This window comes from Triticum dicoccoides, chromosome 1B, assembly GCF_002162155.2.
Source record: "Triticum dicoccoides isolate Atlit2015 ecotype Zavitan chromosome 1B, WEW_v2.0, whole genome shotgun sequence".
Taxonomy (NCBI): domain Eukaryota; kingdom Viridiplantae; phylum Streptophyta; class Magnoliopsida; order Poales; family Poaceae; genus Triticum; species Triticum dicoccoides.
The window spans coordinates 207252712-207264194 of NC_041381.1; positions in this window are offsets into that span (position 1 = coordinate 207252712).

Genomic DNA, 11483 nt, shown 5'->3' on the forward strand with positions numbered 1-11483 from the left:
CTTGCGGAGGAGATTCGCTCTCCATCGCATTCGGCCCTAGCGAGTTCCCAGTTAGCGATGATCGTTAGGGAGATCACGAGCCGGGCTACAACGCGTAATTCAATATATTAGAACTACAAGGCATGAAAACGAATATATGAACGGTGTCATTGGATACATACGATCCGGCCAGGGGCTTTGGCCTGGGGCGCCACTTGGGGATGGCTTCGACATCCATTTCGGAATCATCTGAAAGGGAGGGTTTCCCCTTCTTGGACGCTTCCGCCTCTAGATCCGTGGAAGCTGCCCTTTACTTCTTTCCCCCCTTAAGGGGAGAGTTGTTCTCTTCCTCCTCTACATCTTCATCATGACAGGAGGAGGACTCGGTGTCTTCGGACACGACGTCCAAAGCACCCTTACAGCGAAGGCCACTTCTGGCCTCCTTGCCCTTCTTCTTGGCCTTCTTCTCCGGCGCTTGATATGCCTCCGAAATCAGCATCTTCGCTAGCAAAGGGGTGGCTGTCAGTGTCAAAATCGGCGGATGTCGGGTAGGGGGTCCCGATCTGTGCGTCTAAGGCTAATGGTAACAGGAGGCAAGGGACACGATGTTTTACCCAGGTTCGGGCCCTCTTGATGGAGGTAAAACCCTACTTCCTGCTTGATTGATATTGATGACATGAGTATTACAAGAGTTGATCTACCACGAGATCATAGAGGCTAAACCCTAGAAGCTAGCCTATCATGATTATGATTGTCCCTATACGGACCAGACCCTCCGGTTTATATAGACACCGGAGGGGGCTAGGGTTTACATAGAGTCGGTTACAAAGAAGGAAATCTAATATCTGGATCACCGAGCTTGTCTTCCACGCAAAGGAGAGTCCCATCCGGACACAGGACGAAGTCTTGAGTCTTGTATCTTCACGGCCCAACAGTCCGGCCAAAGTATATAGTCCGGCTGTCCGGATACCCCCTAATCCAGGACTCCCTCGGTAGCCCCTGAACCAGGCTTCAATGACGATGAGTCCGGTGCGCAGTTTTGTTTTCGACATTGCAGATGGGTTCCATCTCTGAATACTCCAAATACCTGTTGCAACAAACAGTGTCCGGCTTCCCATCAATGTTGTACTCCTCGGCTTCTATGCTTCAATAATGACTATCTCCACGTGTCGAGCGAATACGAGGAGCCGGGGTATTTTTGCATTTGCCACCCCGGCCCTGCAAGCAAACCGTCTATTTGAAGGGACGGGGATCCTCAGATCCAAACCTCACCTTCTTCCCTTGAGCAAGCATCCAACAGAGTACTCCAGAAAAAACCATTCCAATGTGGCCGTCGCCGCAGCTCTTCTTCTTGTTCCCTTTGCTCCAAGCCAGGCGACTAGGAAGAGTGTTCAGTTCCTCAAAGCCGTTTGATAGAGTTACAAACCCAAGGGTTTCTTCCACCGGCGTTCATGGTTCCCGTCCAAGCTGGACTAGCCACCTATAATGGCGGGGAGCAAGCGGAGAGATCTCCTAATCCATCTTCGGGGGAGCGAATATGCCTCACCCCGCATCTGTTAAGAGGTGTCGGGTTTCCAATCCACAAATTCCTTTGCGGGCTCCTGGAGTTCTATGGCCTCCAGCTGCACAACTTCACCCCCGCCTCCGTGTTGCACATAGTAGGATACGTTGCCCTTTGTGAACTATTTCTGGGCTGCAAGGCTCACTTCGGGTTATGGAAGAAGTTTTTCTGCCTCGTCCCTCGCAACCAGGGGGAATCCATATGTCAAGTGGGTGGAGCCGAAGGATGGCGCGTCGCCGAGACCGGATACCTATCCGGTACTCCCAAGAAGGCACCTAAAAACTGGCCCTCTGAGTGGTTTTATGTTGATGACGTTCCCCTTCCGGATCCAGTCCGGACGGGTCTCCCTGAGTTCAGTAGCGCTCCAGCGAAGGCACACCAAAGTTGGCGCTCTCAGGGCCCCCAAGAGGAGGATACCAGAGAAGTACACTTCTTGATGAGCAGGATAAAGATACTGGCCAAATCAGGGCTGACAATAGTTGAGCTTATAGCAATATGCATAATGCGGGGAGTGCAGCCGCTTCAATATCGGGGGAAGCCCATGTGGCATTACAATGGGGAAGATGATGCCACCCGTTGTGGACGTAAAGGTCCGGACTCCGACACTGCTCTGGCGAGGATATTGTCCGATTTGTATAAAGGAGAAGAAGAAGAATTCCTTCATATTAAACCACGGGATGGGTTTTCTATGTACAACCCCCCAAGCTGGGTAAGTCATCACTTTTTCCCCCGCTCCATTCATCCTGGTGTCCTTCGTCATGATTATTTACCTCGATATTTCTGAGCAGGAACTGAGGACCCCGGAAGGGCTTTCGATCCAGGACTCGAAGAAGATCCGGATATTACTGTGGAGCTTGTCAACGGGACATTTTATCAGGCCAGCTGCGATGGCGCCTCGGTGGCTATTGTCATCGACTATCCCGGACTGCTACCTGCATCGCGTGTAAGCAAAGCCGAAACCTCATCCTCTGAAGAGGACTCCTTCCTGATACCATGCATTATGCCTAAAATATCGTATTTTTGTAGAGACGACCATCGGAACGCGGCGCCGAGCCCCTGGGGGCTCGTCGGCAAAGGGCGTCCGGATCGGGCAGGCTTAAGAGGAAGGCGGTTAGGGCCAAAACGCCGTTACAGAGGTATGGTAAAAACCTGCTCTGTGATCATTGTGTTTGAAATGTAACGGCGTCCTTTGTGTCCTGGCAGAAAGAGGAGTTGCCGGACTATGTTCGGAGATTCTGCTAATCACGCCTCTACCAGCCAGATCCCGGAACCTGCTTCGAGAGAGGAGGCCAATGCGGGGCCGATGCCGAATTGTCCTCCGACAGAGGATGCGGATATGATCTCCGCCATGAATTCCGAAGTAGAGAGTGCCATGAATCACCGGCGCCGATGGGCGGTACTTCGCAATAACGTCTTTTCCGAAGAGGCATTTAATGCTTTCAATTTGGGAGGCGCATACATCCGAGCTGCTCAAGGCGGGCTCGCCCGGGCGACGGATCAGTATGCCAAAGATACACGGGTAGGAAAATTTGATAAGCATGTATAACAGTAGCCCTTGAGACTTGAAACGGTTGGAACAACTGTTTTAAGGATCAATTTATGCACAGGTCCTTGTAGATAAGAATGCCCAATTGTCTCAAGAGCTGGAGGAGTGCAAGACCCAGCTGAGGGACGCGGTTGCCAAACTAGAGGAATTCCAGAAGGCCTCATCTGGTAACGTTTCTCTCAATAGAGAAATTTTATGGAAATGTACCAGTTAGTAATTGGCTTGTTTGATAAGTCTAACAGAAGATTCTGCAGACAATCCCGGGGAGAATCCGGAGAGCGTAAGAGATAGCGAGTCACATCTCCAAAGGCAGCTAAAAGCTGGCGAGCGTGTTCTTACGCAAGTTAGGTGGGAGAAGAACAATCTTCAAGATGCCAATGTCCGGCTGGGCATCGAATTAGGAGATGTTCGCGCTTAGCTGGCGGACTCCGTGAAGGAGAACAGAAGGCTTCATCGCGGCATTTATGGTAAGTGCCTAGATGAACTATAGTACAGCTCGGCGAGGAAGCATATTGAAAGAGTTTATATCTGTAGGTATGTTGACGAGCCGCCCTGAAGAGGAGATGCCCGCGTCTGCAGGTGATTTACTGCAAGACCTCTCACAGCTGCACGAGCGAGCTCGGCAGGTGATGCAGGGTATTGCCCAGGCCTTGTGGCCATCCACCTCCCTGCCAAAAGGCATGGGAGAGCTCGTGGATATGCTCCAAGGAGCGCGGCGGCGCTTCCGATTGTGGAAGATGTCAGCCTGCCGACAAGGTGCAAGAGAAGCTTGGGCCATGGTGAAGACGCGCTACACCAAGCTTGACCCAAACCATATGGCCGATGTCGGACCGGCGGGGCCAGATGGGCAAGAAATTTCCGTAAGTCTGGTGTATGACCAGGTAGCGTTAGCCGCAAAGTATTCCCAACGGGATTGTAAGCTAGATAGCCTGTTGGACGGTATGGAGGAAGAATATAGTCAGTCCAAGTGACTATGTAATTCAATGGACATATGTAGTCCCTAGCTGGATTAAAAATCATTTGTCATGACGGACCTTTTCGCTTCAGCGCCCGGATCCGACAGTCCGGGGTATATCCGAATACCCGCTCAGTTATGCAGAACCGGGGTATGCGTGGAAACCAGGCATAGGGGTCATAAGTGCTTGAACAGACAAGTACCCAACTAGTTATGTTATATTACATGGGTAGTAAGAAACATCTTCCAGGGAGAATAGTTCTGTTAGGGGTTCCTTTCCCTGGGTACACAAGCATCGATGTACATGTCTGGACTTCGAACAAAAATTGCAGGATACAAAACTTCTAGGGATTCGCATTGTAATAAACGAAAGAAACATCTTTTGTTCACCGACCGAATATTCCCTTAAGAACGCTAGCTTTCGGCTTCACCCAGTCTGAGGTACACATCTGGCTGAACCGGCAGTAACAATCGCAGAGGTGCTCCCCTTAAGCCCTAGCTGAATTAACGGGAACGTAGGGCATAAACACAAGAGCCAGGCAACCCAGCATGGCCACATCTTAAGTCATATCGATGCATATAATGGTGAAGAAAATGCACATATGAAAAAGAACACATATTTGATAGGCAAGAAGCCATGAAAGTAATTATATTTAGCTTCCGTATAGGAAGCCCCCAGGTATGGTTTACACACATAGTGCGGCCGGAGTGATCCGAGCATCCGCATAGTACTTTGTGTGAAGAAGTAAAAAAGGGAGAAAAGGGAAAAAAGGGGAGGAACATAATTGAAAGGGGGGGGGTAAGGAGACGAACACTGAGTTCGGCGCTAGGCGTAGAATCTCCGGAGTCTGGCCGCGTTCCATGGGTTCGACTCGAGTGTGCTATCGGATGCATTATGCAGGCGGTACGCTCCTCCGGTGAGAACTTTATCAATAATGAAGGGACCCTCCCACTTAGGTTTGAGCTTGTCCTTCTTCTTCTCCGGTAGGCGTAGAACAAGTTCGCCAATATTATAAATTTGGGCCCGCACTTCTCTACTTTGATACCGTCGAGCCTGCTACTGATAGAATGCGGAATGGGCTTTTGCAACGTCACGCTCCTCCTCCAGGGCATCTAAGTTGTCCTGCCGATCTAACTCGGCTTCCTTCTCTTCGTACTGAAGGTTGTGCCGCTCTACTCAATACGGTTTTAATCAATTTCCATCTTGCTGAGTGTTTCTTCATAGATCAAGTTTAATCCACTTCCGTCGTCCATGAGTACTTTAGTGAGCTGAAAGCCGTCCATGATTGGGCTAAGGACCAAAGCGGCAGGTGCCTGGATTGTCGTGAATTGGGGTTCATCATAGGCACTGAAAGTTATAGCCGTGTCATTCCACGTATTTATTTTTGCCACATGGCAGATTTCAGTGAGATTTCGATGAGCTCGCTTGCGCCTCTTATTTGAGGCGAAAGTCTCGAAGACTGTCAATACCGCATTGTGGTATTCGGCGGGACGTTGCTCTGCTTATTTACAAGAAGATCCTCGCCGCTTTTTGCTACCTGCCAAAGTATCCAACATGCTCTAAGGCTATGCGTTGGCTTAGTATCTGGCGTGCTATGAATTTTGCATGGCCCATTGAGCCATTCTTCCAATACGGTTCCACGTCCTGGAGTGGGCTTTGGCTTTTTGGGAATTGGATCGAGTAACTTAGGAGAGTTTTCCCTTTTAGCTCGGAGGGAGGGTTTAGTGAGAGCCGGGTTATCCCAAAAGTCTGTTTGGGTTTTCCAGGTACTTTCCATCCCATAGTACTTCTGTACTATGGCTGCTAAGTCAGCAAAGTGTACTATGTCACGCGACTTATAGCATTAAGGATCCCTTTGCTCATGCAATTTTTGCAAAAAAAAAGTGAGATTGCTTCCTCCTCGCGACAGTCCTTGACCTTGTTTATCACAAGGAGGAATATAGCCCAGTAGCGATGTACTGTCTCATGTGGTTCTTGTCTGATATGGGAGAGACAGCTTAAGTCTGGGTGGGTGGGCATAGTGAAATCTGGATTCTGTTCCGATCTAGCGCCCAGGGGCAGAGGAGCTTCCGGGCTTGACAGCTCGGGCTCCGGGATGTTGCCCGATTTTTCCGGCCCGTTGCCCGATTCTAAGTTCGGGGTCTGGGTCGTGTCCTCCCGCGAACGGGTATCCGTCTCAGAGAGCTCGGTGATCCGGACATGGTTAGTCCTCAAAATAGAGGGATAATCCATATGAGGCTCTTCCACTACCGCTATCTCGTGGGTGGCCGGTGGAGATTTAATATCCCTTTGGTCGGGTTTAAGCCCAATCCGGTCATAGTCTGTAGCGACTCCCGAAGCGGCAATGCGATCCAAGAGCTCATTAAGGGAGGAGAGCTCCATTGGATCCATCTGTTCGGCGAGTTCCGAATTGACGTGGAGGCTATTTGTGATGACCCGAGAGGTCATTGTCGGCGCGACAGCCGATTGGGTGGCCATGACGAAGCCGCCTAGTCGGAGAGTTTGGCCTACAGCCAGCGCTCCCCTAGAGGTGATGTTGTCCTTGACAACGAGATGGGCCATCGAGCCTTGCAGCGATGACACAGAGGAACTCTCAATGAAAGCACCAATGTCGGTGTCAAAACCGGCGGATCTCGGGTAGGGGGTCCCGATCTGTGCGTCTACGGCTAATGGTAACAGGAGGCAAGGGACACGATGTTTTACCCAGGTTCGGGCCCTCTTGATGGAGGTAAAACCCTACTTGCTGCTTGATTGATATTGATGATATGAGTATTACAAGAGTTGATCTACCACGAGATCGTAGAGGCTAAACCCTAGAAGCTAGCCGATGATGATTATGATTGTCCCTATACGGACCAGACCCTCCGGTTTATATAGACATCGGAGGGGGCTAGGGTTTACATAGAGTCGGTTACAAAGAAGGAAATCTAATATCCGGATCGCCGAGCTTGTCTTCCACGCAAAGGAGAATCCCATCCGGACACGGGACGAAGTCTTGAGTCTTGTATCTTCACGGTCCAACAGTCTGGCCAAAGTATATAGTCCGGCTGTCCGGATACCCCCCTAATCCAGGACTCCCTCAGTGGCCTAGCCTTCAGGCAGCAGAGCTGGACATTTGATCTGCTCCGCCTTCTTTGTCTAGCCCTGTGGGAGTAAGAAAGTGCAATATACTCCTTGGATCTGCAAATTAAAGTCATCATAAAACTTACGGGAGTAGCCGGACGAGCGCAGTCACGGCCGCGGTCTTCGGTCGTTTCCAGCTATGACTTTTGAGCCTTGAAGAGCAGCTTCCATATGTCCTCATCCGTTGTGCCGAAGAACCGCTGCAGGGTCCAAGGACTGGCAGGGTCGAATTCCCACATATGTTGGGTCCAGCGTTGACAAGGGAGAATTCAGCGAAAAAGCATCACCTAGATCACGCTGGCATGGCTGGTGTTCTTGTTTATCATGCTATTGGCGCAGCTCTCCAGCGTCGTCACCTCGTCACGCGACTCCCAATCTAGGCCCTTATTGAGCCAGGATGTATGCCGCATCAGGGGCCCGGACTTGAACTCAGGAGCGGCGGCCCATGTGGAATCGCAGGGTTCCATGATATAGAACCACCCCTGCTGCCATCCCTTGACGGTCTCCACAAAGGTCCCCTTTGGCCAGGTGACGTTGGGGAGTTTGCTCACCATGGCACTGATACTTCTCCAATGTATCTATAATTTTTGATTGTTCCATGCTATTATATTATCTGTTTTGGATGTTTAATGGGCTTTATTATACACTTTTATACTATTTTTGGGACTAACCTATCAACCGGAGGCCCAGTCCAAATTGTTGTTTTTTTGCCTATTTCAGTGTTTCGCAGAAAAGGAATATCAAACGGAGTCCAAACAGAATGAACCCTTCAGGAGAGTCATTTTTGGAACAAATGCAATCCAGGAGACTTGGAGTGGACGTCAAGGAAGCAACGAGGCGGCCATGAGGTAGGGAGGCGCGCCTAGTGGGGTAGCCCCCCCCCACCTCACCCTCGTGGGCCCCTCATGGCTCCCCTGACCAACTTCTTTCGCCTATATATACTCATATACCCTGAAAACATCCGAGAGCACCACGAAACCCTATTTCCACCGCCGCAACCTTCTGTACCCGTGAGATCCCATCGTGGGGCCTTTTCCGGCACTCCGCCGGAGGGGGAATCGATCACGGAGGGCTTCTACATCAACACCATAGCCTCTCCGACAATGTGTGAGTAGTTTACCTCAGACCTTCGGGTCCATAGTTATTAGCTAGATGGCTTCTTCTCTCTCTTTGGATCTCAATACAAAGTTCTCCTTGATCTTCTTGGAGATCTATTTGATGTAATACTTTTTGCGGTGTGTTTGTCGAGATCCGATGAATTGTCGGTTTATGATCAAGATTATCTATGAACAATATTTCAATCTCCTCTGGATTCTTTTATGTATGATTTGTTATCTTTGCAAGTCTCTTCAAATTATCAGTTTGGTTTGGCCTACTAGATTGATCTTTCTTGCAATGGGAGAAGTGCTTAGCTTTGGGTTCAATCTTGCGGTGTCCTTTCCTAGTGACAGTAGGTGCAGCCAGGCACGTATTGTATTGTTGCCATCGAGGATAAAAAGATGGGGTTTATATCATATTGATTGAGTTTATCCCTCTACATCATGTCATCTTGCCTAATGCGTTACTCTGTTCTTATGAACTTAATACTCTAGATGCATGCTGGATAGCGGTCGATGTGTGGAGTAATAGTAGTAGATGCAGAATCGTTTCGATCTACTTGTCGCGGACGTGATGCCTATATACATGATCATGCCTAGATATTCTCATAACTATGCACTTTTCTATCAATTGCTCGACAGTAATTTGTTCACCCACCGTAATATTTATGCTATCTTGACAGAAGCCACTAGTGACACCTATGGCCACCGGGTCTATTTTCCATCATATAAGTTTCCAATCTATTTTTTTTTGCAATCTTACTTTCCAATCTATATCATAAAAATACCAAAAATATTTATCTTATTATCTCTATCAGATCTCACTTTTGCAAGTGGCCGTGAAGGGATTGACAACCCCTTTATCGTGTTGGTTGCAAGGTTCTTATTTGTTTCTGCAGGTACGAGGGATTTGAGTGTAGCCTCCTACTGGATTGATACCTTGGTTCTCAAAAACTGAGGGAAATACTTACGGTACTTTGCTGCATCACCCTTTCCACTTCAAGGGAAAACCAAGGCATGCTCAAGAGGTAGCAAGAAGGATTTCTGGCGTCGTTGCCGGGGAGTCTACGCACAAGTCAAGACATACAAAGTACCCATCACAAACTCTTATCCCTCGAATTACTTTATTTTCCATTTGCCTCTCAGTTTCCTCTCCCCCAGTTCACCTTTGCCTTTTCTTTGCCTTCTTCCCGTTTGTCTTTTTGTTTGTGTTTCCACGTGCCATCTATTTGCTTGCATCTTTGCTTGCTAAAAATCTATTGATATGGATCCACTTAAAGTGTTCTACTTGGATCATCTTCGATCTATTTGTGCTCGTGCTGAAACCCCAACTAGTTTAGTTGAGGGAAGATCTTTAGATGAGCATGCTCATTTTGTGCGTCATCGTTTGTCTAAAAAGGGGAAGCTCTTATGGTATCAAATAAATAGTTTGCTATGCTATGCTTGGAATCTTTGTGAAATTTATGATTTTACTTGTTGCTCTAAGAACCCTAAAAACACCTTCCCTACATATGTGAGTTTAATGATAATGAAATCTTATCTTCTTATGGAAAGGGTGTTTATAGTTACTATGATATCGAACAAATTGAAGAATTTATCATTTTTAAGGGTGCTTATGAAGTTGCTTCTTTGATTGAAAAGTATGATATTACTCTCTACGAATCTGAAATTTTTGACATACTTAAATATTGCTATGAAAACTATGCTCATAATATCTATGTCAAAGAATTTATTGAGAGAATGGCCGTTGCTTTGGAAGAAAATAATGATATGCATGAATCTATAGATAATGATGATTCCGATGATTTGATTGAAATATCCCTTGACGAACATGATGCTTGCTATTCTTGTGGCCATGATGCCAATATTCATGAAGATGAATCTGCTATAGTTCCTTATGTTAAACATGAGCGTTGCTATTGCACCCATACTTGGTAGTTCCTTCGATGAAAAGAATGATTGCAATGATTTTTCTATAACTTCTTTTGATATCAATTGTGCTAATAATATGCAAAACCCTAAGCTTGGGGATGCTAGTTTTGCTATGTCTACTACTTGTTGCAATGATCATGATTGGGGTGATTCTTCTTATGATCTTGAAATTTTATTTAAGCTCCATGACGAATATGAGATTGATAATAATGTTTGCAATAATATTGAAAGTGGGTTTGGAAGAGTGTCAACTTTAGATCCCACATATTTGGAAAATGTTCAATCTTATGAAATTTTTGATAAAAGTGGGTTTGGAGAGGTCATAACTTTAGTTAATGATAATCCCACTATTTTGGAAGAGTGTCAACTTTGCATACATGTGGATCATGTTGAGAATGTATTTTGTGATAGCTATATTGTTGAATTTTCTTATGATCCACATGTAATTATTATGAGAGAGGAAAATATGGTTGTAGAAATTTTCATGTTACTAAATTACCTCTCTTTATGTTGAGATTGCTATCTCTCTTTCTTCTTCCTTGCATATGCTAGTTTTTGCTTGCCTTAATAATTTGTTTGCTTATAAAATACCTATGCATAAGAAGTATGTTAGACTTAGATGTGTTTGTCACGTGTTTTATGATGCTCTCTTTGTGCTTCAATTCTTGTCTTTCTTGTCAGCATCATTGAAATCTCAATGCCTAGCTAGGGGCGTTAAACAATAGCGCTTGTTGGGAGGCAACCCAATTTTATTCTTGTTCTTTACTTTTTTGTTCCTATTTAGTAATAAATAATTCATATAGCCTCTGGTTAGATGTGGTTTTGTGTTTTAGTTAGTGTTTGTGCCAAGTAAAACCTTTAGGATAACCTATGGTGATAGTTAATTTGATCTTGCTGAAAAAACAGAAACTTTTGCGTGCACGAGATTAGTTTTCATAAATCACAGACATGTGATTTTCAGTTGATTATTTTTTAATAGAATTAATAAACAAATTATCTAGGACTTCCTATTTTGGTAGAATTTTTGGGGTTCCATAAGTATTCAAAAGTTACAGATTGCTACAGACTGTTCTGTTTTTGACAGATTCTGTTTTTCGTGTGTTGTTTGCTTATTTTGATGAATCTATGGCTAGTATCGGGGGTATGAACCATAGAGGAGTTGGAATAAAGTATGTTTAACACCAATATAAATAAAGAATGAGTTAATTACATCACCTTAAAGTGGTGGTTTGTTTTATTTCGCCAACGGAGCTCATGAGATTTTCTGTTGAGTTTTGTGTTGTGAAGTT